The 17,710-nt window shown below is 39.8% G+C and overlaps 1 protein-coding gene across 2 annotated transcripts in view; it reads left to right on the top strand.

Moving 5' to 3' along the window:
• The first annotated feature begins 774 nt into the window (after positions 1 to 774).
• The window catches only part of LOC117966683 (galactosylgalactosylxylosylprotein 3-beta-glucuronosyltransferase 1), a 46,643-nt gene continuing 29,707 nt past the window's right edge, over positions 775 to 17,710 (top strand). The window contains exon 1 of one of the 2 annotated variants that reach the window (XM_059009852.1): positions 775 to 1,207. The gene's annotated coding sequence lies outside the window, so the exon portion shown is untranslated. The remainder of the gene's footprint in view (positions 1,208 to 17,710) is intronic. The other variant, XR_009311139.1, reaches the window with a different exon arrangement.

A 17,710-nucleotide genomic window follows, 5' to 3' on the forward strand; every position in this document is an offset into this window, starting at 1 on the left:
CCTGCTGGTTTTTGTTCCAGCTGAGCTCTCAATTACTTAATTGAACCCTAATTGAACTAATAAGACAATATATCTTTCAATATCAGACGCATATTTCAATCTGGATAAATAAAACAGATGTATTTCTTTTTAGCCATTGATAACACTGTTATTTTTTTTCTGAGCTAAATCACTTAGATAGAGATGCCTGAATTAATGGGCACCCATTAGCTAAGGAGGGGGCATTGAGAGAGAGAGAGAGAGAGAGAGAGAGAGAGAGAGAGAGAGAGAGAGAGAGAGAGAGAGGAGAGAGAGAGAGAGAGGAGAGAGAGAGAGAGAGAGGAGAGAGAGAGGAGAGAGAGAGAGAGAGAGGAGAGAGAGAGCAAGAGAGAGAGAGAGAGAGAGAGAGAGAAAGAGAGAGAGAGAGGAGAGAGAGAGAGAGAGAGGAGAGAGAGAGCAAGAGAGAGAGAGAGAGAGAGAGAGAGAAATGTCTGTCTCCATCTCTCCAGCACACAATGGATGAGGGGTTAATGAGAGATTAATACTAGCAATCAGATTGCTTTTGTAAGAAACAGCAGTAACGGATAAGCAGCACTAGCTGGAATGGAACTAGCTGGATCATTCCCTGAGAACTGGCATGTACCACTGAGGCACGGGGACCTCCACTCTAGTTCTGCGAAAACACATTCAGTGGGCTCACATACAGGCACACACATCACACAATCCCACCCACCCTTGTGTACATTAGTGGTACAGGCCATTAGCAAAGCCCGTTCCTATAAGGGGGGTGGGCTCTGCCTTGCCTAAGAGGCTACTTTATTCACATATAAACACATTCACAGATGTGTCTACACGCTTAGTGTTCTACCTCCATTACCACAGCCTGGTGCAGCCTTAGAGATCCCTGACTGGAGTGTTAAAAAAATACAACAACAGCAACAAAAAAAACAGGAGACACATTTGGTTTATGTGTGTGTGGGGGGTTTATAAATAAAGAACAGAGAAGGAAAAAAAAAAGATTGACTACTGCTAGTGCTCCGGACCGGGCTTGATGAGACTTGAACACGACTGTCAGTTAATACTGGGATCAAATTAAAGGATGCTTTGAATGCTGCCAGTGTTTGCCAGAGCACAGAGGACAGAGAGAAAGAAGAAAAAGGGATTTAGGAATGAATGGGAGCCCTTGCTCAGCATGTGGAGGGAATAGCTGACTATTTGGAGTCTCCAAGTAAGATTGCCTTTCTTTTATTGTATTCTGCGTGGATGGATTTATATTCTGGTGCTACTGGAAAGACAGACTACAACGGAACCAATAATATAGTGTCTAAATGTGTGTGTGTGTGCCTGTCTTCTGTATATGTGTAAGTGTATATGCAAGTACAGTACATTTGTTGGTATCTTGTCATGTCCCTCTGTATCTTAATATCTTAAAAATCAGCTGTATCTATATCTAGTAAATGCATATATATATATATATATATATATATATATATATATATATATATATAGTAGTGGGCATGCTATAGATACTGGATGTGACTAGAGTAGGAGATTGCTGCATTATCACAGAGCAGAGTTATTTAGACAATGCTGTACAAGTTATTTATATAAGTGTATGTCTGTGGTCCCACACATTACAGAATGTGTCTGTTATGTATTTGTGTTGGTTAATAGGATAATCATCATAGCCCATATATACACACACAGCTGGGGACAGTTACTGTACTTACCCATTAGGATTTGCATTTACAGTACTGGTACACATCCCATTGTTTGTAAGTGTTTGATGCCTCGGTTTAATCAGGGAGATCAATTATATTTAGCAAATCCTAAATCAGTGGGTGTCTTGTTCAAGAAACACATTGTCTTACTGCAATAGGAAATGCAGTTATCCCAACATCAGTGCAGCCTCTTGCTTGCATTTCCCTCAGTGATATATAAACAGCAAAAAAATGCGGCTCTAATTTCCCCTGATACAACCTTTACTTGGTATTGTACACAGAGAGAAGGCAGGCTAGACTGAGACGCTACCTTTGTACTTTTTTGGTTCCTCGCATTTCTTGGTAACTGCATACTACGTGGCAGTGACTAGGAAGGACTATTCAATAACAAGGACATTAAAAGAAAGAAAAAACATATCTAAGCATTCCACTTGTCACTTGTTTGATGAGGAGAGACCTGGTAAACAATGGACCTGGTGTGGCATGTTGTAATGAGATAAGACAACTTGGAGGAACCTGTTCTTAATGAGCCCCTGACAAGATTAACATAGCGGGTCCCTTTAGTATTAATACAGAAAATATTTCTGATTGCCGTCGTGCATTAATCTCATTCTGTTTCTATGACACAGCTTATTAATCACGAAATTCCTGCTTGGATTCAACCCTTGGGCATTGCTTTGCGGGTGCAGAAGGTCTGCTCCGATCTATCAATACAACATGTGCTCACCGTTAATTAAACAGGGCCTGGGTTTTGTTGTGTATGCATGTGTGAGAATGACAGGCGGCTCCTTTTTCAATAGAAGATCTCCAGTAGATGTGACTGTCAGACCAGTAAGTGCAGCGGTCTGGGCTGGCTGTCAAAGCAGTTAATGAACCATTGTTAGAGGATCTTTTCAAACTGGTCACCTTTCCTGTGACCCAAATGTGTTGTCATAAATTGAAATCTGTACATCTTGCAAGTGCCACAGTACCTGTCTACGGTGCGAGTCTTCCTATCCTGTGCACTGTAATCTTTTTGCAATCCTATTTCTGATGACGCTGAGATCTGGATATCGAACTACTTCATTAAGCAAACGCATGTTCAGAACTAGCCTTTCTTTCCTGATTTCTTTCTTTCTGTTTTGGACAGCTCCTAAACAATCTGTCACTTCTAACAAAGCCACACTAAAGATATCATTACATGGTTCAGCAAACCCAGGCCAATTGCCAGTCATGTTCCCTTCTTATGTTTCATGTTACTTATTCAAATCTACTCCCTCTCCTGTATAAGACAGGCTCCCTAGTAAACCAGGAGTGTTTGCCTGTTCCAATGTCCGTAAAACTAATTGAGGTCTCTTTGGCAGCGGTGGATGTCTTGAGGTTTCTCACTCCCCGTACACACAAACAGCACTGTACAGTTTACTGGTTTCTGCTCCACTATTGTTTCTTGAGACTGCTTCTCTGCCCGTCGCCATGGCCAGGAACTTTCCTGCTGAATCCCATGCTTGCCAGCCGAATAGCATTTATTAAGTAATCCAACGCCATACATGTTTATAGATGTGATTGGTTACTGAAATACTTTGTCTTTCAATAACTATGCAGCAATACATTTGCTAAGAGCTTTAGAGTACAGTTTTTTTGGCAGAATGTCACTTGTTAAACCCACAGAGGTTTTAAAGGGGGTGATGAATGTTTAATTGTTTTTCAGTTGTACAAAATAAAAGAAATCGAGTTGTGCTTGCTAACCTTTTTTTTTCTTACTTTTACTATTTGCTGTAAAATATTTACAAGTATAAGTCTTACAGAAAGTTGAAAACTAAAACAAGCATTGTGGCAGGTTGTTAATTAATTCCCCAGAAGTTTCAGTCTCGTAAATAGTCACTAATTCCCAGGAAATAGCCTTGGTACATTGACCGTTATTGCTTAATTACTTTTGACATTTGCTTAAGAATAATAACTTGATTTTTTTTTTCTTTCTTTAATGTGGGTTTGTGCATTCTGATTGAAATAATAACAATAGCTAATAACTAGGAAACTGGGAAATCAATGATAGTGTCATCTAGTGATAGCCAAGGGAGGTTCCCTTGACAGCCTTGTGCATTTACAGTATATATATATATATATATATATATATATATATATATATATATATATATATATATGATTATAAAATTGAATTTGGGTTTGATGTAACACAACCTCAGTTCTCAATCCCTGAAACAGACAGAGAACATGGTTTAGGCTAACATGCATGTCTTTCAACATTAATAACTGTCTTCAGCAGCCATTTTGCATAATCTCATTATGCCAATTGTATTTATGTTCCCCGAGCTTACAGGAGAGCAAGGACAGCTGGCAGGTCGTTGTTGTTGCTTTTGTTTAAATATATTAGGGCTTGTTAGCAATTAGGAGCTGCTCCATCCATTCCCCATAGAGCTGAACTACATGTCTGAAAAGCTGTGGGTTCAACACCATGCCTCCATGTGGTCTTCCAAGCTAAAAGTTGACCCTAGAGTTATAGCGGTTTTGCACCTACTGTACGCATGGAAGTGCTGGGGACAGCTTTACACCCCTTAGCTGTGCATGTATGAATATTCGAAAGGTGTGCAGTTTTCCAGGGGATCTGCCTTGCAGCACTCTTTCGAAAGTTCACATTTTAGCAGTTCTCTGCAAACAAAAAAATAAATAAATGAATACAAATGTGCAAGGCTGTGGAAGCCCCTGCAGTAAACTTTCAGATGAGATGCTTTAAATATCAGCCAGCAGCCCTGAGCTTCCGTTTCACAGCTTTAACTGCTGAAACCGTTCCCAGACTGAGTGCATGAAAACGGATATCATGAGATAGTCACAGGGTATAAATATTACATCACCGAATTATTACTGCATCTCTTTGAAAAGATATGAGTGTAACACTTTACATTGTGTCTCTTATTACTGTGTACTTACACAGTATGTTATCATGCATAGTAGCAATGTTCCTAACCATAACCCTTTTCTGACACAATTGTGTACTTACATATATCGTGCAAGAAGTACATTGTGACTGTGCACACATAATATCATGTGTAAGTACACTATGCAAATACACAGTCTATAGAGACACAATGTAGTTATTCTGCATCTCTTTGAAAAGGTATTAGCAATTGAGAGACAGTCCAGCGTGGTAGCCTTTCATTCCTGGACCTCAAGGGCTCATCTTATCGTAGTTCTGTTCAGAGTTCTTAAAGTACTGACAGGACTTCAGTCCCATTTACCAAAATATGTGTAAAAAAAACTAATGTTGGTCCTGTTCTCAAGTGTACTTAATTAAGGAGTTCCTTTCTGAATTACATAAATTAATTTTGCATTCTTCAGCTCAGCAAAAATAATTCAAGACTGAAAGGGTTAAGGTTTGAACCTGCCCTGATACTTCAGCCTGTGCAATTATACAGACACCAGAACAGCAAATCCACTCAGCATTCACAAGCATGTTTCCAGGGAGGAGTCGATCCTAATAAACCCAGCCGCTTACCACTACTCAGTCTATTATATAACAGCTCAATCAGAGTCGTGCAGCTGAACTGTCAATTCAAAAATACTTGAATAAGCTGCAGAGCACGTCTTCCTGCCCTGGCCCTCAAAGACACTTCATCACTAGCATTGTGTGTGAGAGGCTTTAACACAAGAAGAAGAAGAAGAAGAAGAAGAAGAAGAAGAAGAAGAAGAAGAAGAAGAATTCTTTCCCTCAACTCTTGAATAATTATACAAGGCTGACACAGATTCTTGTTCAATACTGCAGATTTCTAGTGTGACGTTGTCAGATTTCAGCAAATGCTGTGGTGTGATTTATTGCTTTTGAGTAGCTTGCAGTGTGGGGCGAATACACATAGAACAACACCAGAAGTAACATCACACTATCTTGACAAGGCAACATCTACCGCCAGGCTGGGATTTGCGCTCAAACACGTTCTTTGCACTTATTATTGTGTGTCGAAAATGAGCAATTGTACCTGTGAAACTACTCCCCAAACCTGAGAGCTTACAAATCAAAGACAGCACTTCTATAAGGAAGGGGCAGATTTAATGAGACCTCCCTCCGCCAACCCCAGCCGTGCGTCAGAACGGAAACAAGAAGGAGATTAACCTATGGGCTTGAGCTGAGGACTGAGCAAGAATCTTTATTCCAAACCCCAGCTTAGCCAAGACAAGTCAGTTCAATCCCTTGTGCTCCTCTCCCTGCCAGCTGTGACAAAATGAATAAACGGATAAAAGATAAGATGTGCCATCTTCACATTTTGCAAGATGCAATGTATCACGCATATCTCAAGAAAATTAGATTTGTTTTCATAGACCGTTTTTTTTTAAATCCAGTTATCTCAGGTAACACTTTGTGTCTCTAATGTTTTTGCACGATATTACCCTAACCTTAACTCCCTAACCCTAACCCTTTTCTGATACATTTGCGTATTTACATATATCGTGAAAAAAAAAACATTTACACCTTAAGTACATTGTAACTATGCATAATAACATTGCAATTATATGTAAGTACACATGTATTTACTAAGTGACTACTCTCTAACACACAGTAAAGTGTTAATGAATGAAGTGTAAAATATGTAGTATGTAGTCCTGTTGTCTAGTCTAAGCTTTAATAAATAATCTACCTCTTGAGTTTCCTGACTGAACCCCTGTTCTTGGAATACGGACAGAAAACACTTCTGAAGTGTTCTGGTATTCTGTTACTGTATCAGCAGCTACAGGTTCTAAATACTGCTTGGAATGCATTGTTACTGAGACACATAAAACATCAGTTCTCTCCTGACTATTTAAGCCACTTGCTTACTGATGTGGTGAATTGTTTTACAGTGAAACGGATGCTTCTGTCTTTTATAAAATACGGACAGCAGTTGAGAAATATATTATATTCAGAACATGTTCCTGCCGCAGCTTTATCAATTGCAAACATAATTAAAGTGAGATCGCCGTAGACACAATGTGGGCAAGTAGTGGCGAGACATGCTGAAGTGTTATTGCAGCTATTAAAGTCATTGACGTTAACAAGCACGCTATTAGAGTAATGACATGAGGATGCTTTAGACTTGAGACAAAGGGGCTGAGGTTCCAGTGATGACACACCATGTTATTAGAAAGATTTACTGCAGCAATCTTAAACTTAATATACTGTACATAGATTAACAACAATAACTGTAAACCTCTTTCATATGCCCATTAATTAGCAGGTAACAACCATTCAACCAGTGACTCAACATTGAATGTGTACTTTTGTGTGTATAATGTTTATTTTTTGTTTATAAATTAAAAAAAAAACATTGTAGCTGATTAGAAAAGCATTCTTTCAGATATTGTATCCAGCTGGATGCCATGGTTTTGATTTTCAAAGATGCCCATCTTCATTTTCAGATCTTCCATGAAAGGAAGCATTACCAGCATTCAATATACAATGTACGTCTATAGAAATGAATGCAGTAGATCATGTATGGTGACGTTATAAGTAGGCATTTCAAGGCTCAGTCTGTACAGAGACCAAACCATCAGTGCGCCTTACTAAATGGTCTTCAATGGCAAAGACACTGTAGGGGCAATGCATGGCTACTGCACTATACTGCAGTGGTAGCACTAGGGTTGTAGAACTACAACCCTAGTACCAACAATCCAGTAAGTGGATCTGTAAATACATTATTCAAAGACTGCAATGCAAAGTGTTCATATTCTCTGTGAAAATGCTGCACTTTCCAAGTTTGCATTGATTTGGGCATAGGTTATGGTGGCTTTTTGCCACTGATTGAATTAGGAAAATTAGGGTAATTAACATTATAAAAAAAGAGACAATGCAAAGCCAATGATCAATTTTTCTCCATTATAAAATGTATTCATACATACTGCATACTTGTTTTTTCTTTGAAATTGCCAGGTTATCGCTAGCGGCTACCTTTACATGTGAAAACTCACTTAAACAGAGCGGAGCGTTGTCTCCAGCAGTTCAGATGAAATCTGTAGTGCCGAGCTGTAGTATGAGATGCATTGGAGTACACTGCTGTGAGGAGGTTAAAGATGGCTTCAGAAATTATAAACATACTCTGCAATCCTCTTTCCTTGAAAAGACAGTAACACCCTATCTCCCAATTACTCAACTCTGTGTTCCTTGAGGCCATGGTGATACAGCTTTAAGAGGACATGCACACAGAGCACCAGAAATCCAAAGCCTCTGAAGACATTAGTCCCTGTCTGAGCAGTCAAGCACAACATGTCTCCTAATGCTGCTTCCTGTGTACATCGCATTGTAGCAAATAAACACAAGCGCTTGATTGAAGTACTCATGCTAAATCACACAGCTTTCCAATACCCCATTCACTTTATCTAAATAAAAAGGTTCAATACATTTTGAAAACGGAATTGTCAGCGACGTGAACCACAGCCGGGTGGTTTCAGCGTGTCGTTCGCGCATCATTGAGGTTGTGTCATGGGTGTACAGTCCATGAAAACCCCTCTCCGCCACCCAGACTGGCAGGAATGGGCTTCACCCAGTTATGAATAAAGATCAGCTGCAGAACAGGGAATTGCAAACATGTTTTTGAGAAGCAAGAAAACATTTTTTTTTTTAAATTAAAGTGCAAACGGGAGGGGGGGGGGGGGTTAGGGGGAATGTGTTTATGAGCCACATTCTTGCAAAACTCGACATCATTATAAATGCATTTTTGAAACTGTGGTTTGACTCATGATTGGCAAAACTAAAAGATTGTGTTTCTAAAGCAATGTTCTGTCAAGGTGTTTACATTTTCTAATGGCCAGGATGTGCTGCCAGACTGAAAAGTATAGGCAGTTAAACTGGAAAGATTTAGCTCATCCCAGCCAGGAACAAAAAAATGTTTTGAACAGCTGCAAAAGGTCAGAGGCCGGTCGTCATCACATGATCCGGATGGCATTTAATTGATTGCTCTATGCTCCCATGTCATCCTGGTATATTTTCAGCAGTCTAAATGACATTTCTCCGATGAATCACTGGACTATATGAGAGATCTGCTTGAGCTGCTACTGTATGAAACCTCAGTTGACACACGTCTTAGAAAAAATAGAAATGGTCTGATGTAAGCATGACATGCATGGCCTCTTTGATTCATACCCAAGGGGCAATCAGCCACTTTGTGGCCCTAGGGACGCAAACTAAACTAGCTTTAGTAACTATTAAATTATCCAAGAAACTCTACAAGGGACTTTTAAAAGAAGCACATGGTATAGCAAGTCTTTTCTGCTTAAATAATGCATGGTATTGTATTAGCTACTATACTGTCTGTAACTGGGATTACATTTCAATTATCAATTACATTTGGTTTTATTTTTAAAAGAAAATCCCTGTTTGGTAGAACGTTATTTCAGAATGGCACAGTCTATGTCAACAGCCGATATAAGATGCGTGCAGAAAATGCATCACTAGCTTCAAGCACTCGGCTATAAAATCAGATGTAATTCTATAAGAACCTGTAATTTACGATAAACAAACATTTTGTTCCATGTTGCCGCAGTTTCAACCACGTAAACTTTCATATTTGATTTGCAATAATTTGCTTGCTCGAAACAGAATCCGTGACTAATGAAAATGATTATGTGAATAAGTGATGTGACAAGTAATTGTGTCTGTACAGAAGGGCATGGTTATGATTACCCATTCAATCCAGCCAAGGGTGTCATTTATCATCATCCACAACCCCCCAATGTGAGAAAACAAATGTCAATGACCCAGGTACCATTTTATCAGCTTATTCCATTGTTACGCTTTGAGTTTTTAGACTAATTCTATAAGGGCTCTTGTTTAAATGTACAATTTCTCATGGATTAACCGGTGTGCAGCTGCTGAAAGAAATGATCCATGCAGCAGGGAGCATTGATGCAGAATAAAGCCAGTTCTCTCTGTCACACAGTAGGGGTCTCCATATTAAACTATAGACACCCCCAACCCCTTAAACCCTTTGCATTGTTGGGGGTTCAGACCCAAACAACAATACAATGCAAACAATCTGAAAAGCGTCTGACATCTACTAGAACAAGGCCTTTTACAGAACAACAAAGGCATTATTTACAGTTTTAAATGGATGAGTGCAGGATCAGAAATAGGCATCTCAGATAATGAACAGTAAATGATGTCATTTCAAGCTGTAAGTCTTACATTGACACCTGACCTTATTATATCTATGCAAACTGATCATTAGCTTTGCAGTTGTTATGTGATTTATGAAGAGCGTTCCTCTTTAAAAGGGTCTTAACCTTCCTGATGTGCTTCATTCGTTCACGTCTAGTGGTTAGGCCATCATCAGCCCGTCGATGCCTCAGCTGAAGGAATTACCAATGCCAAACACTCTACTCGTGAAACACGAGGCATTTTTTCTCAGCGTGTTCACTGTTTATCACGCTGGCTTGTTTTATTCTGACCTTGCAGAGACTGCAGACAGGCCTCCCCAGTGGTCCAGACTAAATATTTTTCATAAATGAGAAAATAGCCCCGTCTTTGTCCCTCTGCTGCGTCTCTGTCCCTCCTGAGATCTCAACTAGAATCGTTTGATGATAAAGCATGTTCCGGAACATCTCTCCACAGGCATAACAAATGGCCATTTGGTTTTAGAACACTGTTACTGTATACTTATACAAATCTACCGGACAACCAATAATGGTGCATCCCGGTATATATATAGTGATTTCACTTGATATAATACATGGGTTGCTTACTGTACTGTTTCTAGTCTGTGTGGTCTGTTACGGTTTTGTTTTTTTTAAATAACCTGGGTGGACGGATTTCTATGAATTTCTTCAGCACTTTCAAAGCTCAGAATTCAGTGCAGGCTGTTTAAAAATGAATTCACTGTAGTTGTACTCTGCTGGGAAGAAATTCAGCATCCGTCCTGGATATTGCTTGAGAAATGCGACACACGTTATATTAACTGATCCCCAAATGCAGTTTAATCTCTTATAAATGTTCTGTAGAGTTCACAAGTTCCCTTTGTATTAGGATCCCACCTGACACCACTCAGAGTTTGAGTTTCATGTTTCGAGTTGCACAGGGAGTGAATCTGAATTGGGGTGGCAGGGTGAATGGGTTTCACAGGACCCAGTGTGAAAATAAAGTCTGGGAAACTGGAAGATCTACATCAAAATGATAAGGCCTGGCAAGGACAGCTGCTTTATAGTCTTGGTTATTCCTTTAACACTGGATTCATTTACATTAATATTAGTACAATCTGTGGACAGCACACAGTGCCATTGGTGGACAAATATTGTAACTGCCATCATTATCTCCAAGGGGAAGCCACACTTCAGGCATAATTTTAGTGGCAACTGGCTCTTGAAGTAAAGGGATTGCAACACTGAGTTTGAATTTCACGTGATGTGGTTGTGCAGTTTCAAAGGCCTGGTTCAATCGTTCATTCACCAGCCTGTCTGGTAGGGTACCTTCTGAAGGGGTGCTGTGGGATGATGTGTGACTTCACTGTGATTACTGAATGGAATCAGTAGAGGTTTGGCAAGATGTGGTGGCACATAGAATGCAGCAAGGCACTTGGAAAAAGGCAGGGAAGCTGGAAATCTGTGATCAAATAGAGAAATCCGATTTGAAACGAATACACAAGATGTAGGCAGAGGTTGTTAAAAAAAAAGAAAAGTCCCAGGGCACAGATGTTGAATCAAAACCTATTTTGTAAAGCTTAAATGTGTAAATATCACTCCTAAAAACAAACAAAAAAAGACTTTTGTAATTGAAGTTACCATTGCTTGATATGCCTCTGATTGGGGTCAAGTGTTTTCTTCACCTTGGCTCAATGAGCATAGCAGATCGGGATGTTGTTTAATGAGTATACTGTAGCAGCCTTTGCTCCAGCACAAAGCAGAGCAGTGCTGTCAAGCTCCTCATGACATATGTACAGCTGCAGACTTTGTGGAGCTCGGGAGAAAACACAACATCATAACATACCGGGTGATCCAGCACTGCAAGAGAATGAGGAACAGTGAGCAAAAGGCATCCTTTAAGCATGCTCACCAGAAATGCTGTCCAAAAACTGACAAACCAGAACTGGTCATCCATATTGTCAGTTGCCTCCTGATATCTGAGTCACTTTTTAAGAAGAAACCGTTTGACCAATTTCATGTGTACCTCAAGGGGATAAGCTAATAGAAGTTCTGTGAAATCCCTGTGTCCCATAACAACATTCGCAATGTAACCCAATCTCTGTGTAATTAAGGCTGTAGCCAAATACTCTACATACCCAAAAGCTTCCTGATCAGATGTGAGAGCTGCAATCCCCTGATCCCTGTTTACAAGGATCTGTTTTACAAACATGCTAGTTTTGACTTTGCAATCGTATCTGCTTTCAATAATTCTGATCTTTTCCACGGCTGGGCTGAATATTTCTAAAGAGGTGAATAAGCAGCACCGTTAAGAATAATCTGAATGAATGAATTGTGAATTTCAAGTATTCTTAATTTGAATCAAAAGTAAGTTCTCTTTTGTTCTGGAACACTATTAGCCCTGAATGATTGAAGTCGTAGGCACTTTAAAGCTTGATAAAAACTTGGGATCTGGGAACACTAGCTCCATTTAATAAATGTAACTGTGTGTAAGGAGAAGGACCTGTTCAGACCTCTCAAACTGGAATTTAGTTTAATCCATGCTGGCTGATATGAAATCTGATAAAAAAGGAAAGTCTCAGATGGTTTCATATAAACGCTGCCAGGTTTTTGTACAGGGTCTGCAGTAATAGAGCAATGACTAAATTACTGGAAGGACACCAAAAATGAACAACAGTTATCATAAATATCACTGGATAACATTGTGTCCAGTTTTACCACCCTTATACCCTTACCTGTCCCTTACTCCATTTCTGGTAACCTGTCTGGTAACCTTTCATATTTCATACAGTATTTATAAAACAAATCCCTAAACTAAAGCATGACGTGTTTTTTGTGGTCACAGTTTTTGGACCCTGTAGTGTTCACATGTCCCTGAATAGACGTGACGTGTTTGTGGTTGCTTTATGGCAGGATAACCTTTAGTAAGAGTCTACCTTGAGTCATCAAGGTAGAAAAAAACATCCTGTCTGTCCAATGCATGACCTTAAAAATGATTGGCTCCAGCTAGGGAGCAGATGGGTTTGAAAAGCTGTGTTCTCCAGCAGTGCCATTTCTCACCTTGATTAGCATTTATCCAAATGAACTCAATCCAGTCTACCCCACCAGCCAACCACCAGGGAACAAGGAAACAAAAATGCTCTCAAACTGATATGACCTTGCAGCACCACGAAGAAAAAAACAAAACAGGAAATAGTGGGAAATTCACAGGTGGCTAATTTACCTTTTAAAACTTCAGCCGCATAAGAATGGGAGATACTAATTGACATTGGAAATGTGCACAGCAAGTCTAATGGCTCCCTGGTGCTTTACCTAGGAAGCTCAGTGTTCATAACTGCTCCTTGTGCCGTGGTCAAGTTTTATATGACAGTTGCAGTCAGATATTAAAACCTAAATAAGAGAGTAGTAGTAATTTAGAACACGCCATTCAGTGCTGGTGCTGTTCCTCTGCTGGTTCATTGTATTAATGAATAAATAAATACATACATAAATAACAAGCTGACGTTCCAAAATTAAATTTCACACTCGGCAAGAAAATGAAAGAAAAATGCTTGCTTTAATTTGTTTATCCTTGGATTTGCATACCAAGTGCAGATTTAGTAAGCATTAGCCTAAATTTACGACACTATTAACAATTCCCCTGGGGCACGTGCTGATTTAGAGTCAGTGCACATCCAAAGGTGATATCAGCGAATGGACATTTATATCCACTCTCATAACTAACACCCCACCTAAGGCTGTATGCCAATCACTACTGATTTACCCAGCGTGTCCTTACTGCGGCACCCAGTGTACGAAGGCCCTGAATACTAAGGGTAAGGATGAGTTGCACATTGTTTAATTGTTGCAAGCTCTCTGCTGTACAGTATAACGTCTTTCTTTGGGGTTGGAGACGGAAGCATGCATGATGCTGCTCTTTTGGTTCAACGGGTCGTCAGTGTCTTAACCTGGAGCACTCGGTTGCTACCTTTACACTGAAACTGATGGACCGCTCCAGTGGTTCCTTATGTAACAGGCTGTGTATCACACTGACGTTACAGATTCTGACCCCTAGCGGGGAGTTAGGCTGTGTATCACACTGACGTTACAGATTCTGACCCCTAGCGGGGAGTTAGGCTGTGTATCACACTGACGTTACAGATTCTGACCCCTAGCGGGGAGTTAGGCTGTGGATCACACTGACGTTACAGATTCTGACCCCTAGCGGGGAGTTAGGCTGTGGATCACACTGACGTTACAGATTCTGACCCCTAGCGGGGAGTTGAGGTTAGTAAAAGCTTTGCAACCGCACCTGCAGACGAGCCTCTCTTGCATAGCGGTTAAGACATCCGCTCGCTGTGTGCACGATCTTGGTTCGGACAGCATTCTCCAGAAACCCCCTCCAAGAGAGCTCAACTCGTTTAAAATCATGAATTAAATCATGCTACAGAATAACGAGCGGCATGAGCATGGGAAAAAGCTATGAGGTGTACCACAGAAAACCTTATAAGCCAAGTAAAGATGCTCTGAATGAAGGATTCAACTATAATGACTTTGGTTTCCACGTAGTGGAGGAAGATTTATCAGAGTGAATATTGAAATAAGGCTTCCGCGTTAGTGCAGTTAATCTTCTTTAAGGCCAACATTTCTGCCCAATGTTGACCTTTGTGCAAATGGAGCCTTTCATTTATGATTTAGAGAAATGAAGGCATCCATATCCCTCGCCCTGTAAAGATGAATATTAATGTGCAATGACGTATTTCTCTGCTTCTGCACATAACTGGGATTCCAATGTGTCCTGGTGGATGGCATCTTAATTAAACTGATACATTGATACAGAAGCATTGGTCTGCTAGTTACAGCATGTGAACCAACACGGCTTCTCTGATTGTGTGTATGGCTCTGCTAGAAGGAATGCATGAGTTGTATTGTAACATATATGCAGTACAGTATATTACAATGTATGTAAGTTATTCTGCATTAAATATATATGCCATACACAGTATAACAAAAACATATTTCATGTCCAGCCTCCAGTGCAAGTCATTTGACATCGTTGTGTCACAGTCCTAGCCCAGCTGTTTGTCAGTCACCCAAAACAATTAGGCATCTTAAATGTATGCAAAATTGCATACGTGCCAAGCCATCTTGCAGTCTCAGTGGGTACTCTTTTGGGCATGAAACAAATAGCTTCCTGTGCTTCTCCTGCCCTGCGGATGAACTGAAGAACGCTGCAGTCTCCAGTTGTTTCATGCCTGCACCATTCAAGCGCATCACAAAAAGGCCACCTGGGTCTTTCTCTGTGAATTAAGGATGCAAAGCCCAGTGTTCTGCATTTTTAAGTAAAAGCGAGCAATAGAGAGAGAGAGAGAGAGAGAGAGAGAGAGAGAGAGAGAAAGAGAGGCTAAACGCAGCTATTCCCTCAGTCTGCAATAGCCACTTTCTTCTACATCCCCAAAGAAACAAACATAATGCAATTCAACCCAGAGCTATTAAACCAACTGCAGTAGGGATTTCAAATGGAAAGCGTAACCAGGACAATGTCCTCGTGGTAGAAAACCCCAGGCCCTTTCCACTGGATTAGGAATAAATAGTTTAAGTGCATACAGGCCTTTTGTTTCCCTCGCCGAATAAGACAGGCCTGCCAGCCAAAACCTTGCTCTGAATGTGCTTTTATTAGCTTTTTACTGCTCTTTATAAAACACTCTGCAACTTCATTTTAGCCCATCGGTTTCATCCGCTACTGAACAGAGGTAATGCAGCAGCTCAGGGCTGAGGAGAAAACCTTTGTTATACAAGCCCAAAACACAGAACAGCCACAGAATTACCTGGCCAAAGGCGTAGTGGAAAATTACAGTGCACATCAAGTTCAATCTGCCCCTGAAAACGCTTCAGACTTTAAAGTGTGCTTAGTAATGCCCTATCCGCACAGCCTATATCAAGTGATAAACAAGCTTTGAGACCATTTGATTGCCGTGAAGTTCTTGCAGAATTAACCTTTTCAAAATGTGTAGTACACTGTATAAGTGGTGTGCAGTAAACATGGTCTTTTGCCTTTTAAGGGGTAATGGGTTGCCTTTGATTGTAATGAGAATGCAGCAGAACTAAATAAACCGTATACCTTATAATAAATTAAACAAACACTGTTGCAAACAATATTGCTCGCCATAGCAAATGCCAACCTCTCCTGCACTGCTAAAAACTTTGCCTCCTTTGTGCAATGTATTGCAAAGGAACTCTGGAAAGAATATTAACTATGGTAATAAGGTAGCATACGGTAGTTACAGTAATGAAGCAATTTACCTTCAGTTTTGATAGATACCTTCATTGCCTATGTACTGTACAACCCTTAGATGTATACACAATGATATCCTCTGGGTCAATGAGAGTCTGTGGGAAAGTGGCTGCAGGAATTCACAAGGGTATAGGAGCCCAGGTTTCATTCCTATGTGCCATATTGCATTACCTAACCCCCAACACTGTTTACATAAGGTGTGTGTATTGTTTTAATTTGATATATATATATATATATATATATATATATATATATATATATATATATATATATATACTACATTTCCCATCATTCTCCGGCTCACATATGTAACTGAGATGGATTTACCAGTGAGCAGGAAGATGATGGGAAATGTAGTTCTGAGAGGTCCATGCGGGTACATGTGAAGCCATGTTGAGGCAGGGAATGCAATTTAAAAGATTAAAAAAGTGGTCAAAATGTAAAAAAAAAAAAAAAAAAAACCAAAACAACACACACATACAGTTGTAGCAACACATGGGAACATGTAACACAATAAAATAAAAAGGTCCTTATGTGCCCTTTAATTGACAGACAATGCAAGGCAGTAGGGAGAATTAAAAAACAAAAAATTATTCAACAGTGAAACATACTGTAGTTTGTAAATACACTGCATTGAATTGCAATAAAATATGAACAATTATCCTAAAATCCAGTAACAGTTTCATCATAATAGATACCTGGGTGTACTGTAGGAAACTAAGCAAACTGACCTTTTAATGCAAAATGCATTGCAGTTAATTGGGAAGCACTCCTAAGGAATCAAAAAGAAATATATATATATATATATATATATATATATATATATATATATATATATATATATATATACTATACTATACTATACTATTTGAGAAAAAAGAAGGGCTCAAACACCAGAGGACTATTTTTAATAGATTGAGTGTTGTATTTTGAAAATGCATTGGTCAGAGAACACTTTGAACTTGTAGGAACTGGTAAAAAGTCATCATTCTGATTTCTTTTTTTTTCCAAAAACCCTGAGCTCCGGCTCTTGATCTGTTGTAAGCACGTCCTCCTGTGACATGACAATGTCAGTGATGATAATGGCACCGTAGGACAGCACGTTGATTAGGAAGAAACTGCAACACAACCCTGATTGCATTCTCCTTAGCACTACGTGTTTTAAAAAAAAAAAAAACAGGGCTTCTTTCCAAAAGCTTGCCTTTTGGGATAAGCGGGCAGATATGTGTCATTGTACTGTATCAATAGTCCTCTGTCTGCTCAGCTGTCATATGAATATTTATGACACACTGGGGTTCTCCAGTGCTTGGTGTAAGACCGGTTGTGAGGGACTCTGTGTGTGTGTGTGATCTCTTTCTTCTCTGAAAGGGTCATCAGTATTGGGCAGCACGCCGCAGGATTACACAGGTTTAACCCTTTCTTTCCTGACCGCAGAGGAAGTGGCCTGTATTAAATCTGCAGTGAGTCAGTGACTTAAGCGTTGGTTTTAAATACCTCAAGAGATGTGCATCCTTTTTTCTTTGTCCCCTATTAATGGGAAGATCTCAACACAAGTTAGCGGTTTCAGGGTCGGTGCTGTTTGACAGATGTCTATCAGAGTAGTTTGTTGAGTTTGTTTTTAGTACTTGTATTGTAAATATCTTAT

Source organism: Acipenser ruthenus, chromosome 39, assembly GCF_902713425.1.
Source record: "Acipenser ruthenus chromosome 39, fAciRut3.2 maternal haplotype, whole genome shotgun sequence".
In the NCBI taxonomy this organism is placed as follows: Eukaryota; Metazoa; Chordata; class Actinopteri; order Acipenseriformes; family Acipenseridae; genus Acipenser; species Acipenser ruthenus.